Source organism: Rousettus aegyptiacus, unplaced genomic scaffold (genome assembly GCF_014176215.1).
Source record: "Rousettus aegyptiacus isolate mRouAeg1 unplaced genomic scaffold, mRouAeg1.p scaffold_m13_p_9, whole genome shotgun sequence".
NCBI lineage: Eukaryota > Metazoa > Chordata > Mammalia > Chiroptera > Pteropodidae > Rousettus > Rousettus aegyptiacus.
In genome coordinates this window covers 24,305,701-24,328,914 of record NW_023416312.1, presented here as the reverse complement: position 1 = coordinate 24,328,914, position 23,214 = coordinate 24,305,701, and the positions used below count along the sequence as shown (strand labels likewise).

Here is a 23,214-nt window from a genome sequence, read left to right as displayed (position 1 = left end):
TTCAAGAACCAGAAAGGAGAGGCCAAGCAAGCTGAGATGTTGGGGAGGCACCTGGAGGAGTTGTGTCTGCCCAACCTGCCTGTGCCCAGGTAACCAGCTGGAAAGACGACCTTGTTGCCTCAAGGATTAGGGAGGGAGACATAGTACCCAGCTGACCTGGAGACTGAAGCAGAGGAGCCCATGCAAGGAAACCAGGATATGTTGAGCAGGCAGGCTGGGCACTGTGCATGTGCAGCCCTGCATATGTTTTGTGCCTTCAGTGTCCTCACCTTGTAGGAAAGCAGTGGTTTGTGTTCTAACCAACTGTCCCTGTGTGTGATGTTTCACATAATTTACTAAAAGAGGAGAACATTTGTTTCTCAACACAGACATCCAAGAGAGACCCCTTAATGAATGGGAAAGGAATCAACGCAGAGGCTGCCGGGAATCAGCACAGAGGCTGCCGGGAGCCCTGGCTCTGATGGTGACTTTAATGTTTTGAGACTCAAGGAAGGAAGAAAGAAGGGGCCAGAATCCAGGTGCTACTGAAGGGAGACAGCTGTGGTGGAGAAGGGGTAGAGCCATCTGTCCTTCTCCCCACACTCCATCAGTTCAGACTCAGGTGGGGGACCTGCACCACCATCAGGTCTGAGACATCTACAGCAGAGTGTCAGCATGGTGACCTGAGGGAAACACATGGGAATCAGACCACATTTTCTAACTGTGAGCAGGTCACACAAGCTGTGTTTCTGTTTCCTCACTTCACAGGCAGGAGTAATTCATGCTGTTGTGAGGCTTGGTGTGAAGCTGCATATCCTGTACTTAGTACATGGTGAGCACTGAGACACTGCCACTAATTGTCCCTCCTGCAGAAGGTAAGGTTCTGGAGGATTTGGTGCTGTGGGTGCTCAGACGTCCTTCTCCCACTTTCCTCAGTCCCCCACCCCAGGCTTTGGCTTCTATTCTTTGCTTTTTGTTCTTCTGAATCCACTTGAAGAATCCCCTGACTGAGCTCCAGGGTCATGGTGTTCACCCAGTCCTGAGCAATGTTTAGGGGTCACGGGGCTGGTTTCCAGGCGACGCTGCCCTTTTGAGAGCAGTCTGGCTAGTGGGCAGGGCTTTGAGGGAGTCTGAGCCTCTGCTAGTGCTGCTGTCAGAACCAGTCCTGGGAAATATTCATATGGGACAGTGAACATGGCCGGGCCCAAAGCTCCAGACACTTCCAGCCACCAGCTTAGCAGTGAGTATAGGGAAAGCCAGATGGGCAGATGTCAGAGGACTGGTGTGGCCTGGTCAACGAAGGGGCATGCTGCTGGGAATGTAGAAGGGTGTATGGCAGCAGGGTTCCAGGCCTGATGAGGGGGATCCAGGGTCAGGATTCTAAAGGAATGCAGAAATTAATATGATACTCCTCCTGTCTCTTTAGAAGTAGCTGGGAGTTAAGCAGATTTTTTTCCGGGGCTCAAGGTAGGGGCTTGGTCATGAAGACCCATTTTCAGAGACCTGGGCTCAAGTTAGGAGGGACAGAGCTGGCCTGAGCCACCAGCAGCTTCATGACTCCCTGCGCCCCCTGCTCGCCCAGTGTTGATCATGCTACACCAGGTCAAGAGTTTCCTAAGGGTTCAAATTAGGATGGACTTCTCTCAATAAAGCCAGTGGCTGGAATAGCTCCAGGCACTTAAGGTGTGCTTAATAAATAACCACCAACATAGACATCACTGGGAATTTATCGAGAAGCATTGTGCTGATGTCACCTTTACTAGTAGAGATTTCTATGGTTTTGATTTTGATTTCAAACACAAAGGCCATGAAGTGCTATAGTGCTTGGGCTTAGGAAGCAGATCACACCTGGATTTCAATGGAGTGGAATTCGCGCATCCTGTTTTATGTGGATACATTAATGCTTGCAGAAAGAAGGAAGGATTCTTCCACAGCAATATCATTTCAACAGCAGGGTGGTAAGAGCAGCAAAAGACCATCTCTAGCTTCTCATTTATGAAAACAATAGCTCAAGTTTATGGTATTAACAGTAACCACAGCTACTTTTCTGCTGACATCCTCTCTCCACACACATATAAATACTTGTGCACACAAAAATATACATACACAATTAATTGCACACACATACACAGAAACACACATACATCCAAACACCAAACACAAACTCGCAGAAATGCACACACAAACACACACACAGAAACACAGACACATGGATTCAGGGATAACCATGTACACAAACCACCTACATCTCCATGAAAATATAGAGTTCTGGTTTGGAGTAAAAAAGATGACCAAGACAACCTGCTTTTTTCAGAAGTGACTGTGACTAGAGCCTCTTCTTGTTATTGGGATAAAGACTCAATCCTGTCTGGTGATTTCCGGCTCTTTTTTTAAAATTCTGTGGAATAAAGGAACAAAAGGCGGACATCAGTGGTCCCTACCTGGCTCCATGTTCCCAGGCTGTGGAGCTAGTGGGCTCTTAGCAGAGGTGAGCCAGGGTACTGGCTGCAGAATAATTTAAAGTAAGAATTAACTCTTGCTGCCACACTGGCAGTAAGAAGAAAACTCTATCAGGACCAATGCTTCTGCCTAACTGGGAGAAATGTACCTGCCTGTGAGGCTGACAGCAGAACCACAGATGGCACCATTTTATGAGCCTCAAATATGAGTATGTCCCTGGGTCCTACTCACAATATGTATTCTGGCTTGACTAGTCTTCCATTTCCAGGATGGGAAAGAAGTTATACCACTCAGGGCTCAGTGCAAGAAACAAATTGCTCCAGGTATTTTAAGCAGAAAGGGATTTAATACAGGGAAGTCGGTGCTTAAAGAATCATTAGAAGGTGTATTTGTTCCCTGAAGCCACCATAACTAATGACCATAGGCTAGGTGGCTTAAAAAAAACATAAGTGGATTCTTTTATCATTCTGGAGGCTATAAGTCTGAAATCAAGGTCAGGCCATGCTCCCACTGGAGAATTCTTTGACTCTTCCAGCTTTCAATGACTGTCAGTACTGTTTGTGGCTGCATTACTCCAGCCTCTGCCTCTGTCTTCATATGGTCTTCTTTGTTTTCTCCTTTTCTGTCTGTTATAAGAACACCTGTGATTGGATTTAGGGCCCACGTAGGCAATCCAGAATGACCTCATCTCAAGATCTTTAAATTACTTACATCTGTAAAGACCCTTTTGCCAAATAAGGTTCCACGTACAGGTTACAGGGATTAGGATGTGGACATAGCTTTGGGGGCTACCACTCAACCCACTACTAAAGGACTGTTGTGAAAATTCTAGGCTGAGTCTCCAGCAATAACTCCCAGAACTCTGCAGGACTGGCCCACCAGGGGAGCCACCATCTTTGCTACATGCAGGAAGGCCAGGAACCACCAATGGAGCAGCTGTGATTAAAAATTGCTGTAGCTGTTAGCCTGGAATCAGGAAGCTTTCACTGGCAAAACTGGTAAGTTGTCACGGAAATGTTACTACAGAATATTCCATGTCTTCTTGAACCCATCAGTTGCCAGGAAGAGTTGACTACACAAAGTGGATAGTTGTGGTAAATCCTGTTTATTGTCCATCTAGCATTCATTTATTTAATTTCCAGGAAAATCTGATTTCCATTTGGGAACCACTCTGTATCAGCTATCTATGGCTGTTGAACAAACTATCCCCAAACTTTATGACTTCAAACAGTAACAATACATTATTTCTCATGGTTCTGTGAGTTGACCAGGCTCAGGTGGGTGATTCCTCTGCTCTTCCTGGTGTCAGGAGGCCCAGCTGGTCTGAACTGTCCAAGGTGGCTCCACCTACATAGCTAGCAAATAGTGCTGGGTGCCTGCTGGGAGATGAGCTGAGGGTATTGGTCAGGGCTCCTTGATTCTCCCCCACATTGGCTTCTCCACATGGCTGCTTGAGCTTCCTCAGCATTCCATGAGGGTTTGTTTGTGTTTCAAGCACACAAAAGCAGAATCTACAGCTTTGAAATTTATGGTGTCATATCTACTGTATTTTTTTTTTTGTCAAAATAAGGCACAATGCTGGCCTAGATTCAACGGGGAGGAGAAATGAACTCTATTTCTCAATGGGAATAGTGGCAAAGATTTTGTGGCCATCTTTAATCCACCACTCACCTCTAACTACACTTCTTCCTGGAGTGGCATGTGGCCCATGCCCGACATATCAGAACATCTTTTCCCAGCATCAGTGATTGATCAGAGATGGTTACATGATCCAAGTCAGGCCAAAATGGCAATTAGGCTTACTTTGGGAACATTTTGTTAGAGCACTCAGGAAAATATGATCTTTACCTTCCATGCCAAACCTGAACCAGAGTGAATATGAGGTGATACTGCTGCCTTCTTCCTAATACCAGGGAGCCTAAGAATGAAGCCAGAGCTAGGAAGAGAGATAGAGGAAGAAACTGAGTCCAAATGACACAGTTTAATTCCTGAATACTGCAAAGCCTCATCTAACTTGGATAGCATGTGGGTATACCTAGCTGATCCTGCTGCCAGGGAGATAGGTTGGGACTCTACTTGTACTTCCCCACCACCAACTGTCAAATGGAATTCAAATGGCATATTAGAATGAAAGCAAACATCAGATGGAATTCAACCAATCATATGATCATTTCTTAGGAAACAGGTACAAGAACGGTGATATAACCCGTTCCTGTAGGCTTGGTAGTCTCCCATTCTGTCCTCAGGCCCTCCTGAGGCATTTTACTTGCAGGGTTTGCTTTGAGATGCAATAATGTTCTCTTGATAGGGTCAGCCAAATTCTGTGGATATTAGGCACCACAGTCCTCAGAAAATGGCGAGATGATAGAGGACCAGATGAAACTCCAGCTTAGTGTTGCTATGAGGGTGCCAGGTGGCTACGCTAGCTTCATTTCCACCTAGACAAGAAGCCTGCAATCTTAAATCATATATCTTAATATTTCTAAGATACTAATGCTCATTAAGAGGCCCTTTGATGTAAATTTAGGTGAGGATATTTGAAACACTTGAGTAACCAGTTTTGGAGTGTGGGTTCCTGATTATGTTCTTCCAATGCTAACTGCCCCTCAGGTAAGTACTTAGACACACACACACACACACACACACACACACACACACACACACACACCACTCTGTACATACAGAGATGTTTTAGAGTGAATTGTCACACAGATAATACACTCTCTGGTAGTATGAGATGCCACACGTGGCCTTTTTGTAAGAAGTTCTCCTTTCCTTGATTTCACTGGGAGGGAAAGCAGATGATTAACAACAAATTTACGAGCCAATCTGGGGGAGTTCTTCTATGTAAGATCTATATAGAATGTCATTAAGGGGTCCTTGGAAGACCATAGAGAGGATCCAGGGTATCTAAGAATCCTCTGAAAGTGATCTGTGTCAATGCATCTATGCGTTTGAGATGTGGAGGTGGAGAGTGCATGGCAACTTCTATCAGATTCTAAAAAGCATTTTCAGACCCCTAAAACATTAAGAGTCTCTGAACTCGACATGATTGGGGAGAGGAGGTATAAAGAAACATCTTGCTTGGAGATGGCTTGGGGAAGCTTTAGCGATTTCCTGGTGGAGTCAAATCTACCAGTCCAGGACTTGTGTTCTGCAAACAAAACTTCAAAACATGCAAGGTCAGAGTGGGTTAAACATCAAGCATTTCAGAAGCAATAGTGTCTTAATTTTTTTTTAATTTTTACAACTTTTAAATTGTAAAAAACACACAACATATAACCATCTTAACCATTTTAAGTGTATAATTTAGTGGTTAAATATGTTCACATTGTTGTGCAATAGATCATAAGAACTTTTCGTCTTGAAAAACTGAAACTCTATACTCATTGAACAATTCCTCTTTTCCCCCTCCCCACAACCCCTGGCAACCACCCTTCTACTTTCTGTCTCTATGAATCTGACTACTCTAGGGACTTCATATAAGTGGAATCAGGCAGTATTTGTCTTTTTGTGACTGGCTTAGTTCACTTAACATAATGTCCTCAAGGTCCATCTATGTTGTAGCCAGAATTTCCTTTTTTTCTAAGGCTGAATAATGTTCCATTCAATGTATACACCATATTTTGTTCATCCACAGATGAGCATTTAGGTTGCTTCTACTTCTTGGTGACCATGAACAATGCTGCTGTGAACATGGGTGTGAAAAAGAGCTCTGAGTCTCTGCTTTCAACTCTTTTGAATAAATACCCAGAAGTGGAATTGCTAGATCATACCATAGTTCTAATTTTAATTTTTTGAGGAAGGTCCCTACTGTTTTCCGTAGTGATGGAAACAATAGTGTTTTAGCCTAACCTAGAGCAGGGTCACTTAGAGAGTAAGGTACAGCAATTCTGGTCTCCTTTAAAATAGTTTTTTTTTGTATGTGAAGGCAGTATGGGGTAGTAATTAGGAGCAGTTAGAGCTGGATTTGAATCTCAGCTCCATGACCAGCTGGTTTGTGACAATATCTTTAGGCCATTACCTACTCAACTATGAATGGGGAACTAGCAGTACTCAGCTTACAGGGCTGTCATACAGATTAAATAAGATCATGTATAGGTCACTAAGGATAGAGACCCAGGGTAGACGGTTCTTTTGTTCAGGAAAACACATCAGTGTTTTCATGAAGAAGGATCATGCAGGGCAGCCTTCAGAATGAAGAGGTTGGAACAACAAAGGGTGATAACTTGTTCTGGGAACAAAGCAGTAAGAATTTTGAGTTTTCCACAGGCAGGCTGAGACTCCCCCAGACTGGGGCAAGAAAATTGAAAGGAGAAAGGTCTCAAAAGGAGAGGAAGAAAAATACAAAATGGTGGCTCCTGGAGGCTTAGACGAGAGAAGGCCAGAAAAGGATGCCCAGTGAGAGGAATCAGCCAGAAAATTGTAAGAAGTTTAATTTGTAACTGCTTCTTCCCACAAGACCTTTAGATGTCATTTCTCAGTTCGCTATAGCCCTTTGGGTCTTCTGGACACAAACCCTGTTAGTTTTCAAAGCCAGATGTTTGAGGGTGTTGAGGGATTCTCAAATAGAGAGATGGGACACCGAGGCTATAAGCAGGAAGCAGCGTTTATTGATGCCGGCACCGGCTCAGCAGATTCTTATCTAAAGGCTGAGCCCCGATTGTAACATGGCAGGCAGTTTTATACAATCTTGTACTTCTGCATTCCTACACAACTATAGATATTCCATATAAGGAAGGAGAACATAAGGAGAACACTGATTGGTTGCCAAACTATAAGGAAACTGGCTTAATCTTTTAAGCAAGTTTTCAGACTGCCGAGTCAGTCAAAGAGTCCTGGAAAGGGTGTGGAGTGCAGTCAGGAACTAACTCATGTGAGCAGGAAATGGTCAGGCAGGGTCACCCTGCCACATTTCCCCCTTTGATGCTCGGACCCAGGACTAGGTCAGAGAGCATCATCTCCTTCTTCTAATTTTTGATGCAGGGGCTGGTACCTCCATAGCATGAGGATTTTTGCTGCAGTTTTTCCTTTTACTATAGCTTCTGTGAAGGAGGTCGTTGACCAGACAACAAGAGGCAATAGGCATGGGAGGAGGAGGAGTACTATCCCAAACTAAGTTCTTAAAGCCACCGAAAGTGAAGAACCAGCCTCTAAAAAGGTTGCTAGGGTCCCATCCTGACGAGATGTTGTCTTCAGGCTTCTGCCGCACGTAGATTGGTCAGCTTCCAGTGTGACCAAAGTAGGGCCGACATCTTACCCTTGGTCTGTCGGCATAGTCAGTGTTTTCTTATGGAAGGTTGCCGTGAGGGGCTCAAAAGAGTTTGGAACACATTCCCACTCTGCAGCTGCATGTTTAAGTCTGCCATGATGTATCCAGGGCATTGTTTCAGCAACCTTAACTGAAGTGAGGGTAGATAAGATGACAGTAAAGGGGCCCCTCCCCATGGTTTTAGGGGCTGAATGTTCCCATTCCTTTACCCAGACAGAGTCTCCTGGCTTAAAGGAATGAACTTCAGTGGTTAAACTGACAGGAAGCCTTTCCCTAACCCATTGGTTGAGAGTCCGGAAGGTGGTCTCTAGGGCCTGAAGCTGTTGTCTCAGAGTCAATTCACCTATTTCCTTGTCTTCTTGGTTGGGGCTGACCTGATTCTTAATAGTGCCATGTGAGGACTTACTCCCAATGTAGATGTGTCTCCTGATGTAGTTTTCCCAACTGAGTCTTAAGGGTCCTGTTCATGTGTTCCACCTGTCCCAAACTCTGTGGTCAATAGGCAGTATGCAATTTCCATTTAATATTTAAATTCTTGGCTAGTGGCTGCACTATTTCTGCTACAAAGGCTGCCTATTATCTGAGCCAGTGGTAATTGGTAGGCCAAATCATGGAACAATTTCTTGGAGGAGTAGTCCGGCTACTTGGGCCTTCTCAGTCCAGGTGGGATAAGCCTCTACCCAAATGGAAGAGGCGCATACAAAGACCAAGAGATACTTGAGGCCCTGTGATTGAGACCTTTCAGTGAAGTCTATGTCAAGTTTCCTCAAAGGGGGTGCCACCAACACTTTGGAGCCCCAGCAGGGCACATAGCCCTTGCCTGGGATTGTTGCAGGCACAGACTTCGCACTGTTCAGACACCACTCAGGAGATGCTATAGAGCTGAGGGATATAGAAGTACCAGCCTAGAGTGGTTTCTAGGGCAGTGAGACCAAAGTGAGTCCTTTGGTGAAATTGCTTGACAAAGACTGGGGCTAGGGTCCCAGGAAATGCAATTCTCCCATCCTTGAACTTCCACCATTCACTGGGGAGGAGGCTCCCCTCTTCAGTCTCAAACCAGGCTTCTTCTTGATGCGAGCACTTGGGTCCCATTCAGCTAATGGACAGGGAAACGAGGAAGCAGTTAGAGCTGTAGGACTGGCCGTCTCCTTGGCCACGGCCAGTTTGGCAACATGGTCCGCCCTGTGGTTGCCCCGGGCCATCATGGCGTCCCCTTTTTGATGTCCTATGCAGTGCACGACTGCTACTTTCTTGGGGGCCCATGCAGCACCTAAGAGTTCTAGGATTTCCTTTCCATGTTTTATGTTATTTTCCCCCTGAATTGATTAGACCCTTCTCTTTGTACAAGGCTCTGTGTACATGGAGGGTGGTGAAGGCATACTTAGAGTCAGTATATACATTAGCACACAGTCGTGCTGCCAGCTGAAGAGTGCAGGTCAAGGCGATGGGCTCTGCCTTCTGTGCTGAGGTTCACTTAGGTAGAGGTTTTGCCTCAGTGGTGGAATGTAGGGTCACCACAGCATATCCTACAAGGTGTTCTCCTCCCCTCACAAAGCTGCCACCATCAATGTAATATTCTACATCAGGGTCCTTGAGGGGCTGATCTGTCAAGTTGGGTCAGCTGGAAAACACTTCATCCATGACTTCAATGCAATCGTGGTCTGGCTGGCCAGGCCCTATGGGTAGCAAGGTGGCTGGGTTCAAGGTTCGTACTACCTCTAGGTGGATGTGTGGATTCTCACACAGCATTCCTTGGTATCTGACCATCCGGGCATTACTTAGCCAATATTGTCTCTTGTACTCCAGTAATGTTATTACTGAATGTGATACTTGACTGTCAGTCCTTGCCCCATAGCCAATTTGTCTGCCCCTGACACAAGGAGGGCCATGGCTGTGAGTGCTCACAAGCAGGGTGGCCAGCTCTGCGCGACAGAGTCAAGCTGTTTGGAGAGATAAGCCATGGGATGGTGCCAAGATCCTAGCAGTTGGGTTAAGACCCCTACTGCAACACCCATGCACTCATGAAGGTACAGAAAGAAAGATTTGATTAAGTCTGAAAGTCCTAGTCCGGGGGCGTTAGTGAGTGCCCATTTGATTTCCTCAAAGGCCTTCTGTTGTGTACATTCCCAGAGCAGGGGCTCCCGGTCTCCTCACTTTGTGGATTCATAGAGAGGTTTGGCCAGGATGGAGAAATTAGGTATCTAGATTTTGCAGAAGCCAGCCATTCTGAGGAATTTGCAGACTTATCGCTGGGTGGTAGGGATGGGAACTGATCAGATTATTTGTTTCCTTGCTGGGCCAAGTTGGCGTTGTCCCTGCGACAGGGGGAAACAGAGGTATTTGACACTTTCTTGGCAGATTTGAGCCTTCCTTTTAGAGACCTTGTAATCTGCTTCCCAGAGGATATTGAGGAGTAGATGCGTTACTTACATGCATTCCTCATAGGTCTTTCTTGCTAAGAGGAGGCCATCCACATACTGGAGTAACATACAGCTGTGTTGGTTTGCTGAGAAGGCCTTTAAATTTGAGGCTAGATGGTTGGGGAGCTCTTGAACCCCTGAGGCAGCCGTGTCCATGTCAACTGGCCCTTGTCTCTGCTTTCAAGGCTTTCCCATTGGAAGGCAAAGATTGGCTGACTTCTGAATCTACTGGCAACACACGTTTTCTTTCCTTCAACTGACCTCAGGAGGGCGCCAAGTCTCAGGCTCTGAGGACCCTACAGTTCTCTTTTAGGCAGACTCTCAACAAAGGGGGTCGGGTGCAAACTATTGTCTCCCAAGAATTGATGTAAGGGAATTTGTCTGGGTGGCAGGGTTGACTGGTAATAACTTGAGACCTTTGCAATGACTTCCCTATAGAGAGCCCCCTCTGCTGGCCACCCAATGCCAAAAGAGGGCCAGTTAATCTCACAAAAGATGTGGTGTTTCTGTAGGGTGAGTTTAACTCTATAATCTCCTGAAAAACCCTTTCTGAAGTTCTTAAGCATACAACCTAAAGGTGTCTGTTTACTCTGTTGTCCACCCATCTTTCCACCCGTGGTTGGTGTCACACACGCACTCAGAGATTTGCTCACCTGTCTCTGGCCATTCCCCTTGAGGGGATCTTTCAGGCACATCTTAGCAATTGGTGGGTCACTGGAGAAGACTCCTCACGGAGATCCAGTGACACCACCCTAAGCTGTATGAGGCTCACCATGGAATTGCAGATGGGGGCTCAACTCTCGCTTCATAGGAAGGCCACATCTCAATCACATGCAGTCACACACCAAACACATTTCACCCTCTGCCCTATGTAACTGAGAGGTCATGGTTTCCTCTAACAAAGGTAGAGTACTCAGATTACCTCAGGAACTGATCATGTCAGTTGGAGAGTCCTGGAAAGGGTGGGGAGCGCAGTCAGGAGCTAACTTGTTCGAACAAGAAATGGTCAGGTAAGGTCAGCCTGCCACAGGTCTCTCAGGCACAGGTCTTAAATGTTAGGGTGCCCAATGTGGCACTTTGCTCCTCAGGGAGAAGCTCATGATTTTTTGTTCCCTTCTGACTGTGGATTACTATGCTGGGAGGTGGGGTTTATGAAAAGACGGTCCTCACTCTCTCTTTCCTGCCCCAATGTGGCTCTTTTCTCATTTGTAGATGTGAAGGTGCTGCTCAGCTAGTTTCCAGGTCTTTTTCAGAGGAAATTGTTCCATGTGGATATAGATTCAGTGTGTCCATAGGAGGAAGTGAGTTCAGGATCTTCCTATGTTGCTGTCTTGAACAGCATCCTGAAGTTACTTCTTGTCTTTCACTGACTATAATTATCTACCTCCAAACCTTCTGCAAAAGCCTGCTACCTTCCATAGGCAAAAAGCCTTGCAATCATTTCTATTTAACAAACACCAATTCAGTGCTGACCATGTGCCGGGCACTGCTAGAATCACTTTCCTAATATTGACACTCACAACAACCAGATCAGGAAACTGAAGCACAGAACAATTGAGTGACTTGTCCAAGGTCTCAGAGCTGGCCACTGGGAGTGCTGGAATTTTAGCCTATGCCACCTGGCTCCAGAGTCCCCGCTCACAGCTACTCTGCTATGCTGCTTCTCTACAATGGGGAGGCAAGAATGTGAAGGATGAATAGGAGATAGGAGATGCTGAGGGGATGGAGCCAATAGGAGCTGGAAAAAGAGGTTATTTACAGTTACCTGGAGACCATGCATATCTAAGAATCCTTAGATGCATTCTTCAGGCACAGGGGTCTCCCCTGCATATGAAGAAAGAGAACTTGGGGTTATCTGTACCTTGGCATGGCATGGGGTAAATGCTCATTAAATAAGAATGCTGGTCAGCATCACTACTCCTCCTAATTGCTTCTGACTGTACCCCTCCTTTGAACTGCACACCTTTGGCAATAAAGTCAGCGGTCAACTTCCTACTTTTGCTGGGATGCCTGGGAGGACCAGCTCCCTTTGCCACATCTCTCTCCAGACCCCATAACTCACACCTCCAGAATGGGGATCATCTCCATGCAGCCTAGGGAATATCCTTAGAGTCCAGGTGAGTCTTGGGCCCTCCACAAGGGCAAAGGAGGATAGACCTTTCCATAAGCCACCCTTCATAACTGTGGTTGCTGAGGTGATTAACTGTCCTGCTTTTCCTGGCTTGACACCGATGGTGACCTTGAAGTTGGAGTTAGGTGGGTGTGGGCATCAGACTCTTCCCAGGGTTCGGGTCCTGAATTGCTGCTTTCCTCTGTGTGTGTGTGTGTGTGTGTGTGTGTGTGTGTATGTGTGTTATTTTTACCCTGATCCCTATCTCCAATGACAAAGGAAATACAAGATGAAAAGGAAAAACAAGAGAAAGAGGACAAAGGAAAATACAAGGAAAGAAGAATCCCTTCCCTCCTCTCCATCAACAGCCTTGACTTTCTGGTTGCCACCATTGCTGCTTCCAGACTTTGTCATCTCATCTCACTAGTTCAAGTCCCAAGAGCAAGGTCTGGGCACCTTTCTCTGAATCTTAAAGTGATATCAAGTAAGCAGCCCACAGGCAACAAATAACTCTAGAGAGGAATAAATAAGTATTTTAATACTTTTAAAATTTATTTTCTGCATGGGCTGATGAGCAGGTAAACACTGTAAGTATTCATGAGTGAGTAGAGTGACCAAATTATATATGACACTGTTTTGTGCACACTGTGGACCAGTTCTCAGCTTCCTCATCAATTCCTTCTACCCTAAAAATTAATTTCTTCTCAATATTCAGACAGAAGGAGGAGCCTAAAGATCTCAGGAGTGCATATTCTCAAAACAAGTCATTTTTCATCTGAAAACTGAAGACTTTTGCTTGAAAAAGAATTACCTATGGCACAAACATGGCTGTGGGGTATGGGCATGTGAAAAAGGATAGTGGGGGTTCTACTTGAAGACAATGACTCTGGGGGAAGGCCCTTCTGCTGTAGGGGGTCTTCTGCCCAGCACACAGTCAGAGCATACAGAAGGTCCCCTCTAATTCGGAGAGCCATGGTTACAATTTCTGGGTGGGCAGGCACTCTTCAGGCATGCTAGCTCCTCATTACGAACAGTGTTCACAGACGCAAGCCACTATACTCTTGTCACCTCATATCTTGAGCTCCAGAGCCACCCCTGGGTGGGTCCTAATCAAAACTTTTCCCTTAGCTTTTGACCCAGCAATTGGACTTCTGGAAAGTTCTCCTGATCTATTGGCCCATTTGCAAATTGACATGTGTACAGGGCTGCTCCTTGCTACATTGTTCATAACAGAAAAAAACCTGGAAGCAACATAAATGTCCACCAGAAGGGGACTGGCTAAATTTAGTATGGTGTACACAGACTGTGGAATAATAAACAGTCTTTCAATATGTGTCGATGATAGGAAAAGACCTATAAGCCATACCGCTGGCTAATAAAAGGTTCAGTGCAGACCGGTGTGTGACTGTATGGTCTTACTCTTAGTTGGGTTTCCCCCAAAGCAGACCTTGAGATAAGAATCTAAGTGCAAGTCATTCTTTGGGAGGTGATCCAGGATACACAGTGAGGGAAGAGGGAAGTGAGATAGGGCAAGAAGGAGGCCAATAAAGGCTATGTCAGTGACCGGGTTCCTACTATAGGCAACTGGGGCTCAGTCCCATGGGGACCCATGAAGAGCCTGTGTGAAACATGCCTCAGGATCATGCCATCAAGGGACAGGGAAGCTGGAGTATTTATCTGCCAACTTCAGCCACTCATTGGTTGAGGGGGATTCCTTTCCTGGCTCTTCTGGCTGGTGTAGCTTGCCAGCTAGCATCTCCTTGGCCAGAGAGCATGCTCAGGCAGAGAGATTCAGGAAGAAGTCAGTTTTGAATGAAATGTCTGCTGGTGCCTCTGGAGGTGGAAACCTTTAATTATTCTTCAGGTCAACTGCTTTTTCCTCTCCATATGTTTCAGAAGCTGCTGGCCTCTCATCAGCCTTTTCCAGCTGATGTGCCTCAGACACAGTGGTGGTGATGGTGGAGTGGTCATTCCCCTCTGGTATTGGACTAAATTGCATGCCCCAAAAATATATGTTGAAGTTCTAACCCTCCAGTACCTCGGAATGTGACCTTATTTGGAGATAGGGTCTTTATAGAGGTCATCAAGTTAAAATGAGATCATTAGGGTGGGCGCTAATCCAATATGATTGGTATCCTTATAGAAGGGAGAAATTTGCTATCCATGGATGGATAAATGGATAAAGAAGATGTGGTACAAATATACAATGGAATATTACTCACTCATAAAAAGAATGAAATCTTACTATTTGTGATGGATGAACCAAGAGGGTATTATGTTAAATGAAGAAAGTCAGACAGAGAAAGACAAATACCCTATGAATTCACTTATTATGGAATCTAAAAAACAAAACAAACAAAAAGAAACAAACTCATAGATACAGAGAACAAACTGATGGTTGCCAGATGGGAGGAGTTTGGTGGGCTGGGTAAAAAAGGCGAAGGGATTAAAATGTACAAATTGCCAGTTATAAAGATAGTCACAGGGATGTAAAGTACAGCATAAAGAATATAATTAATAACATTGTAATAACTGTGTATGGTGTCAGATGGATCTAGACTTATCATAAAGTATATGTGTCTAATCACTATGCTGGACACCTGAAACTAATATAATATTGTGTCTCAACTATAATTGAAAAATTAATTTCTATAAAAAAGGGGGAAATTTGGAGACAGACATGCAGGGAAAATGCCACAGGAAGGTGAAGGCAGAGACTGAGGTGATGTTTTTACAAGCCAAGGGCCGCCAAAGGTTGCCAACAAACCACTAGAAGATAGGAGAGAGGCCTGGAACAGATTCTCCCTCACAGCCCTCAATAGGAACCAACCCTCTCGATACCTTATCTTGGACTTCTAGCTCCCAGAACTGTTAAATAATACATTTCTATTGTTTATGCCACCCAGTTTATGGTACTTTATGGCAGCCCTGGGAAACTAATACACCCTCTGTCAAGGCTATCACTACATTGTCACCTTCCATTCTAGCAGATATTAGTACCCCCAATCCAGGAATCTAGGGGAAAGGAAGTGAAGGCAGTTTTTATAGCAGTGGTGGTCCCCAACCCAGCTTTGACTTCTTCCCCACATGGCCTTAAATGTCTTATTGCCAATAAGAGAACATTTAAAAATGAATTATTCTGGCTAGAGATTTCTAGAATCACATAATAATTTTTCCTGGTTTTAATGGTTAAATTAATGAATGAGTGAATGAATAAGGTCATAAATCTCTAATGCGTTTGGCCTTACTCTAAATAGAAGCTTCTGTAGTTATGATATTTTGGCTCACAAAATTTGATGGAAAGTTAAGCACCAGAAAAGAATGGACATTAACTCTGCTGCCACTAACAGGTAGAATGGGTGGTGATCCCTCTGAATTAATGAACAAATGGATTCAAGGATAGTCAGAATCCAACCTGTTCACAAATTGAGAATGTCTGTGTTTCCCTTACTCCCTTTCCCTCCTAATTGCAAACCTTTTTTGAAGTGTAACATACATATAGTAAAGTACACACATCATGAATGTACAACTCAGTGAATTTTTACAAAGTAAACTCATGTGTATCCAGCACTGAGATCAAGATATGGACCATTACCAGCTCCCCAAATGGTACCTTTCTGCCTTCCAATCAAAAGGTAACCACTTTTCTGACTTCTATCACCATTGATTACTTTAGCCTGATTTTGGACTTTACATATTATACAGAACACACTCTTTTGTGTCTTCCTTCTTTTAATCCACATTCTGTACATGAGAGTTTTCTATATGTTGTATAAGTAAGTCGCTTGTTCTTTTTCATTGCTTCATAATATTCCACAATATAAATGCACCGGAATTTATTTATTTACTTCTGATGAACATTTGGTTTGTCCCTAGTTTTTGGCAAATTGAATAGTATGATGGAAATTATTTTACAGGTCTTTTGGTGAACATATGTGTTATCTATAGGTATTTACCTTGAAAGGGAGTTGCTGGGTTATAGAGTGAGCATTTGTTTAACTTTAGTGGTTATTGTGCAGTTTTCCATAATGGCTATGCTAAATCTTATATTCTACCAACAGCATATGAAGTTCCAGTTGCTTCACATCCTGACTGGCACTTAGTATTAGTTTTGATTTGTTTTGATGTATTAGTCATTCTGTTGGTCATAATGGTTCGAATTTACATTTCCTGAGTGACCAAGGTTGTTGATCACCCGTTCATGCACTTATTGACTTCTTCCTTTTAATAATTGCCACATTCCTCCCTCTCTTACTTCTCTTAGTCCCACCTTTTCTTATTTAACAGCCAGTCACCCAAGCACAGGGAGAGGGGCCTCCTTTGAGCTCAACAAAGGCAATTGTGTAAACTTTGTCTCTGGGCTCTCTTACTGCCTCAAAGTACCACGAATTCTTCTGCCCCAATGCAGATGGGTCCCATCAGGATTGCTGTGTGTGTCTATGAGGAATGAGGTTTCTGGATTCTGGCCTTGCCTATCTGCCTACTTTGCAGAATTATTTTCCATTACATAAGATTCTGCAAAAGGCCTTGAGTTGCTGAGAGGAAAGGCACTGTAAAATGCAAACTAATCAAAGCATTGATATCAAAGAATGGGAGAAATCCATCACTCCCTTGTCTCTGGAAGAGGCCCATTATCTGATAGCTCTGACTGACTTATCCCCACCTTATCTAAAAGGCAAGATCTGCAGGCTAGAAACAGCTTCCTGCCCCCACCCCAAACCTTCAATAATTTGCCTATTAAGCCCAAGGAGAGTGGATGTGAGGGAAAAAGGCAAGCAGCTGAGCAGAAACTACTGGTTTGTCATAACCTTATCCTAGGCTCTCTTAAATAATTCATTTAGGTTGGTTTGTCCATACATGGTATGGGCCTAACTGAACTTAATTGAACTTATCTCATACTTTGCAGAGATTATACAAATAGATTTCATAAAAAACATAAAGCACTTGCAGTTGCAGAAAGAAGCGAAGAGGCAAAAACAAGATACTTGGGTCAGATTTAACAGTGGATCTGAGGCTGGTGTAAGGAGCAGAAATGGTTGTGGACATGAACTGGTGAACCCCCCTAGTGTGTCCACTGAGGCACCTAAGGGCATATGGGTGAACTAAGGGAGCCCTCTTCCTCTGTCAAGAAGAAAGCATTAGAAAAGCAGAGTCTCTCAACATAGATTTCATGGAGTAACCAAGGGCAGGGAGATGCTGCTAGGGGTGAGAGAGGCAGAATGAGAGTGCATGGGCTGGGGTGGGTGGTGCGGCTCCTATGTGAGTAGAATAAACCAAGGCTGAGGCTGTTTTCCACAGAGTGCTCTGCAGTACCACAGCAGCCATAATCATGTGAAAGCTTTCAGTTTGTATAGTACTTTGACTCCTCAGTGTTCACTGATACATGTCATCTCACTCCTTGCTCAGATTTATAAATCATAGCCTGCTAAGTTTTAAGAGGCCTGAGAGATGATCCTGGATGGGGAGACAGAAACTTATAGGGGACAAGTTACTTCCTCCATGTCACACAGCTAGGGGATGGCAGAGACGGGATTCTAAACTGGGATGCAGGGTTCGACATCCAGTGCCTCTTCTGTTCCCCACACTGTTGGGAGGTGGGAGGGCTGTGAAGATGGCTGACAAAATGGATCTCACAAAGGGTGAATGAACCTGCTAACTTGGTCTTGCCTCAGTGGACAAAGTACTTCCTTGTTTCTTAAGCCTTGGAAGACGTAAGAGTGAGTCCCAGAGGTTGTCCTCATGTTTCTGAAGATGCTTCTTTTCCCTTATTCCTGACTCTGGGCTACAAGGAGACAAATATGTACAGGGTAACTGCAGGTGCCTCTTGTCCCTGCTTGTGTCTTTGTTTTGGCCCAGAGCTGACCTTGACTTACAACTAGGCATTCTTCAAATACATCAGAGAGAATTTGCTGGCTCCCAAAGCATTCCTGGGTTATGAAGGCTATAATGATGAATTTGTGGGAAGGCAGAGGAGAAAGGTTACATTGCACATCCATGGGGGCATCTTTCATATAGGACAGACTGTGATGGGCACCCCCTGGAGGTATGTGAGACAGAGGCCCTGTGCATATCCACTGCAAAGGGAATAAAAATTCTCATCAGAAACCATCTCAGCAGACACTTTCTAGGGCCCCACCCAGACACTCTTAGCCACCCTGAAGGCCACCAATAGGCAGAGCTCCTGGACAAAATGACTGTCTTGGGATGGCCACTGGTGCAGAATAGGGTAAAGGTGCTGGGAGCTCAATACCCTAGGATCAACTCTTGATTAATGAGAAAAGGAAGTTGGTGTATAAACAGTATAGCTTCACTGCTTTTCGGTCAACAACATTGGAGTAGGTCTCCTGGAGTCTCCCAGGCTCCAACGTGATAAAGCCCTTTGTTGGTTTCCTTCCCTTCTCCATCTCACTTCTCCAGCCCTTCCCCATGCTTCCTGGGGTCACTTCCCAACTTAACTACCTGCACCTAAATCTTCATTTTAGGCTCTGACTTTAGAAGTCTCTCAGATTAAGACAATCTCAAGGACCTCCCTTCCTCCAACAACTGACAACAGTGCCTCCCTCTCTGCCCACCCCTTAGCTCCAGCAGTCTGAGCTTCAGTTTCTTCTCTCCTGGATCTCACCCCTAGTCAACATTACCTCTTGAGAGCAATCCTGCCCTGCCCAGATTCTATCTCCCGTATCTCTCCTCTACTCCCATTATAATGTCAGAGTTTTTCCTGTAACTTAAGGATATGGGAAAGCCTACACCAGATATGGACTTAGCCCAGAGGAAGTAAAAAGGGAACAAAATGGCAGTATTCTTATTATTTTGTCTTTTATTTAACAGCACCTTTCACAACTCCCAGCAAAAGAAGTAACAAATTAAAGATGGCTACCAGTGCTTTCACATGCCTCCCATTGACAGGAGGGAGTCTAGGCACCCTCCTTCCTTAAATCTGAGTGGGCTCTATGATTTCTTCAACCAATTGAATATGGAAGAAGGGACACTGTGCTAATTTTGGTGCCCAGGTCTGAAGAAACTGCCAGCTTCTACTTCCTTGTCTCTTGGAACACTCACCATTAGAGTCACCATGTAAGAAGTCCCACTCACCTACTAGAGATACCAGGTGGAGAGGCCTTAAGGAACATGAAGAGGGACAGCAGCCCAAGGAGCCCAACCTTCTAGCCTTTCCTGCCGAAGCACCAGATATGGTCCATTTTGATTCTGCACACCAGCCAGGCTGCCAAGGAATACTGCTGAGTGATGGCAACAGATGCTACGAGGGGAAAAAGGATCACCCAGTCAAGTCCTGCCCCCACCCCAATTCTGACACCCAAAATGAGAGATATGACAAAATGGTCTTCTTTTGAAGCTCCTAGATCATTTATTATGCAGCAATAGGTAACTGGGAGAGTAGGCATTGAAGAAATGTTTATCGAATGAAAAAGCAATGGAAGGAAGGAAGAAAGGAAGGGAGTGCATAGAGGAGGAAGGGAAAGAAAGGAAGAAAATTTCCAGTTGTTCTTGGAAGGCTGTAACAGGACTGATTAAATGGCAGGCACTTACAAGATTCATAACCAATTTGAGGAGAGCCATGTTTATTTTGCATAGTTGTCAATGCAACTCTGTGATCCTGTTACCATTGATTGGATTAGGAATCTGCACCATGGGAAAGACCAGAGATGCCCTGGCTTGAGAAATCTGTCTAGCCTGAGCTAGGCTGGTGGGGCCATGCAGTGTGGTGAGGAGGCCACCCAATCAGATCTGCTTTTGGAGACGGTTGCCAATTCTGGATACATTGAGAAGGAGTGATAGAAGCTGAGAGAAGCTGGGTCTCGAAAATGGAGGTGGACCCAGAGCCTGGAACAGCCAAGGATAAAGTCAGATGGAAAGTCCACCCATGGCTGCTGGCTGTTTCCAGAACCAAGGTTGGAGTTCTTGCTCGTGCTCAGCCCTCCAGAGGCTTCTGTAAACCCCAGAACCTGTACTAGCCTCAATTTGTCTCTGCATCTGATAACCCCAGAGAGCCTAATAGGATGAAAATCCAGTGAGTGATGTGTCTGCATGTGTGTGCTCCTGAAGTGCATTTGTGTGTGTGTGCATGCATGTGTGTGTGTGTACGTGCATGCATGCATGTGTGTGTCTGTGTGTGTGAGCACAGGAGTGAGCAGTTTGCTGGAATATCTAGGATTAAAGTTAGGAAATAGAATATTATATCCCCCACACACATTTCCTCATAGAAAAAAACATTTTCTTTATAGTTTCCCCTGTAGTGGGGTAAAGAGCTGGCTCCTGTTAATTGAAGGGTGCAGGATGAGACAGTGGTTGTAAAAGATTTTAAAGCTTCAAAGCCTTTTTCTCTAAACAGAACATTAGTGAGAAGCCAATAAGGTCAATCAGGTGAAAGCCACCAGCTCTAATTTGGTGGAGAAAGGAGGCAGGCACACAGAGTCCAATCATTGGCACCATTGGCCTTGAGGAGGCCAGGGGTTCTCTAAGACTCTGCTGAGTTAAGAGGCAGAGAAGAGTGCACTGGATGAAATTTGAATCCCTGGATTATAGGCCTCTCTTTTTCATTAACCAACTTTATGACCTAATCTCTCTGGGCCTTAGCTTTTTCAATTATTAAATGGGGTTTTTACCCATTAGGATGCTCTTAGCAGAGTATCCAACAAAAAGAATTTTAAACAGTAAGGGTATATTAACATCTCTGACAAGAAGCCCAGAGGCAGCTGGTCATGAGTTCAGTAGCCAAAGAGGTCATCAAGGACTCAGGCTCTTTTTACCTTTCTATTCATTCTGTCATCCCCTCATGGTCATAAAATGGCTGCTGCTGCTGCTGCTTCAATATCTCACATCCTTACAACAACATTCAAAGGCAGGAAGAATGTGAATGGGTGATGATGACATCAATCTAAAAATTTCTCTTTTTACAGGAAGAAAACTATTTCTGAGAAATGTTCCACCAGGATCTCTGTTAGGTTCTATTGGCCAGAACAGGGATGTCCCTAAACTAAATCATTAAAGAATGATTGGCTTAGGGTAATTATGAATCATCTTATGGGGTTGAATCCACCTTCTATGAACACAATGCCATCCAATATCAGAATAGTTCTGAAATGATATTGTGCTCTCAGGTCTTAAGCATTGGGGTTTACCTCATACGGGTGAGCACATTACTGCTGGATGAGAACCTTCTGGTCCCCAGTGACTCCGACTCCACTCCTCAAGGCCAGCCTATAGGGAGAGAAGATTTAACCCAAATCGAGAATATAACTCACAGCCCTAGTTCTTTTCCTCGGTAAGCAATCAGCATTCCAAGCCATTAGATATATGTATCTAATCTAATTACCTTGCCAATGTGTCTTGCATTGATTGTCCAATTGTGTGCAGGATGTGTGTGCGGTTGGCGACTGCTCCTAATCTAATGTCACCGTGTCATCATCCAGCCTGAACTGTAAATGTAGAGACACAAGGGAACATATCCATGCAGTTCGCTTTGTACTCTGCCTGTCCCAGTGCCTGTGTACACCGGCCCTTAAAAGCTTCTACTGATTAATGAAGGCCAGAGGCTTCCTTGCTGTGACGTTGACAAATACTAGGAAAGCTGCAGACACTTCTGAGCACTGTTGATTTTTTAAAACTCCCCTCCCCACCTTCCACCTTCACCCCAAGAGATCAGTCTTCAATTTGTGGATCCAATCTGTTTTGAAAGTGTTTAGCAAAAAGGTACTTTTAGTCCTTAAAACTTGTTATGACAGAAGACACAACCATTAAAACCCTATTAATCCCATGAGAAAACATTGGGGTACACGGTAGTAATTGATGCGGGGAGATGGGAATTCAAAGCCGATTAAGGTTTTATAGAGGATCTGGGGTGGGGTTTTTGGCTCTTGCAAATTGAGCTAAACTAGTTTGGTCTTGAAAAACAATTAGGTTCTTTTTGGTAAATCTGTGTAGGTATGACTAATTAGAGTTGGGTGAAGGTGGAGGACCCCTCCCCACACTGTGCCACTAGGTCACTGTGAAAAGAAGTCTTCAGGTCAAGTTCTGAGTAAGCTACACCAAGCAGTCCTATAACTCTGTAAATTCTGTGAAGATCCAGCCCTCTCTCCTTTTCAGAGCTCTGGCAGCTGCTGCAGAAAAGTTTGCCTGAGGGAATCCTTGCAGTGAGGTTCTCTATCTTTCTAGTTCGACTCCACGGAGAAAAAAATCTACCAAATCAGCAGCCAGATGCTCGTAGGACCACTTAGGAAAGACACTCACGATGCCATTCGTACAAGAACAAACCGCAGGGCATGCCACATTTTCCTACTCTGTGCCTGCAAGATCTGGGATGCCTCTCCTATTCCTATCCAGTCCATCTCTCTCCAACCCCAGTGAGAACTCTTTCTAAGGCCCTTTATGCTAATGAACAAAACCTCTGGTGCTGGTTAATGCCTAGGCTATGGAGGGCTCTGGAGCGTGGACTTGGATAAAGTGTTAAGTAACCATTCTTAAATGTCTGTCCTCAGTTAGACCCACTGCCTTCTCCTAAAGCAGATGAAACCTTACACATACATACCAACACGCCGAATGACCCACCGGAATTTACTTTACGTTACAGGTCACATCACAACTGTCATTTTCCTGCTCCTGTTGACACAAATGAAATAGAAATGCCTATGACAATTTAGCATCCCCTGCAGTGAAGTTTGGAACCACCCAATTAGAGGGAAAAAATGCTCCCTGTTCAGCCAGCCAACCCTTTACAGATTACAAAGTTTTATAGCAAGACCACAATGGCCAGAGGGAGGGGTTCCCTGGCCTTCCACCTCAATCAGGGCAGTTCCGCTTGCTTGTAAACTTGCACTGGCCCACCAGATTGGATTGGCCTTTAAAACTTTGAAAACCTGTGTAACCCCTGCAGGGAATAAGGAAGGGAAGCGGAATGGGAGGGATGGCAGGACGGTGGGAGGAGAGCCGGCAGGAATGATGAAAGGAGAACAGGA

At 44.8% G+C, this 23,214-nt stretch overlaps 1 long non-coding RNA gene across 1 annotated transcript; it reads left to right on the top strand.

Moving 5' to 3' along the window:
* Positions 1-258: 258 nt before the first annotated feature.
* LOC118607841 lies at positions 259-21,646 on the top strand. Its single transcript, XR_004952874.1, has 3 exons — positions 259-854; positions 3,272-3,437; positions 19,070-21,646. It is a non-coding gene; the product is annotated as an uncharacterized LOC118607841 (long non-coding RNA).
* Positions 21,647-23,214: the final 1,568 nt, after the last annotated feature.